Genomic DNA, 1174 nt, shown 5'->3' on the forward strand with positions numbered 1-1174 from the left:
GCCTCCATTTTGCGTAGGCTGAGTCTGATTGCTTCTCGCCTGACGTAAGTGAGGTCCTTTATGCCAGATCAATCTCTCTAAAAGAGAAGAATTCAGATGATACGGTCTGCATATCTCTCTGTTCCTACTATTTAAATGTCTCTCGCTAGCATCACAGCTCAGTTGTGTGGGTTCAAATTCTTCCTGCCTGAGGTACCTACACTATTATATCCCCCAGACTCTGCTTCCTCCTTCTGTTCACCTGGTTGAAATTCGAGGGGGCTCAATTAATAATATACCTGCTTTCTCTCACTTAAATTCTAAACCAAGAAAGAAATAAGACAAAAGAATAAGGCAGATAGGAATATAAAATATATTTTTATCAATAAAGCTGATGTTGGTGAATGTTTCTTATTCTTCCAGAATAAGACAAATTTACCAACCCAGTCACAGTTGGCATTTGGCAACCATAACTCCTTCCTCAAGAGAGGACCTGCTCCTATAAAAGTGTGACATGAAAAAGTAAAGCAATATGCTATCTTCTCATGAATTGGTAGCTCCCAAAAATAAAATGAAGAGGAAGGACTGGTCAACACATGCCTTGCTTCTCTTTCCAAACTCATCATTCAGACCAAGGTACTCTTTTTTTTTTTTTTTTTTTTTAAAAAAAAACATTTTATATATATTTTCCCCCTCTCACCTCTCCTCTCGCCTCTGATAACCACTAGTCCATTGTCCATGTTCATGAATCTCTGTCATTTTTATTTGTTGCTTTTAAGTTTATATCCCACATATAAGTGATATCTATCATGTGATTTTCAAACTTTTCTGTCTGGCTTATTTCACTTAGTATGATTATTTCAAGGTCCATCTATGTTGTTGCAAATGGCAGTATTTCATCTCTTATGGATGAGTAATATTCCATTGTATATATATACCACAGCTTCTTTAGCCAATCATCTATCATAGGACACTTCCATGTCCTATGACATGTCCCATGTCCAGGTTGCTTCCATGTCCTGGCCACTGTGAAAAATGCTGCTATGAATATTGGTGTGCAAATATCTTTTCAGATATGAGTTTTCAAGTCTTTGGGGTAAATACCCAGTAGAAGGACTACTAGATCATATGGGAGATCAATTCTTAGTTTTTTGAGGAACCTCCATCCTGTTTTCCTTAGTGGCTGTCCAAATTT

This window comes from Pteropus alecto, unplaced genomic scaffold (assembly GCF_000325575.1).
Source record: "Pteropus alecto unplaced genomic scaffold, ASM32557v1 scaffold76, whole genome shotgun sequence".
Lineage (NCBI taxonomy): Eukaryota > Metazoa > Chordata > Mammalia > Chiroptera > Pteropodidae > Pteropus > Pteropus alecto.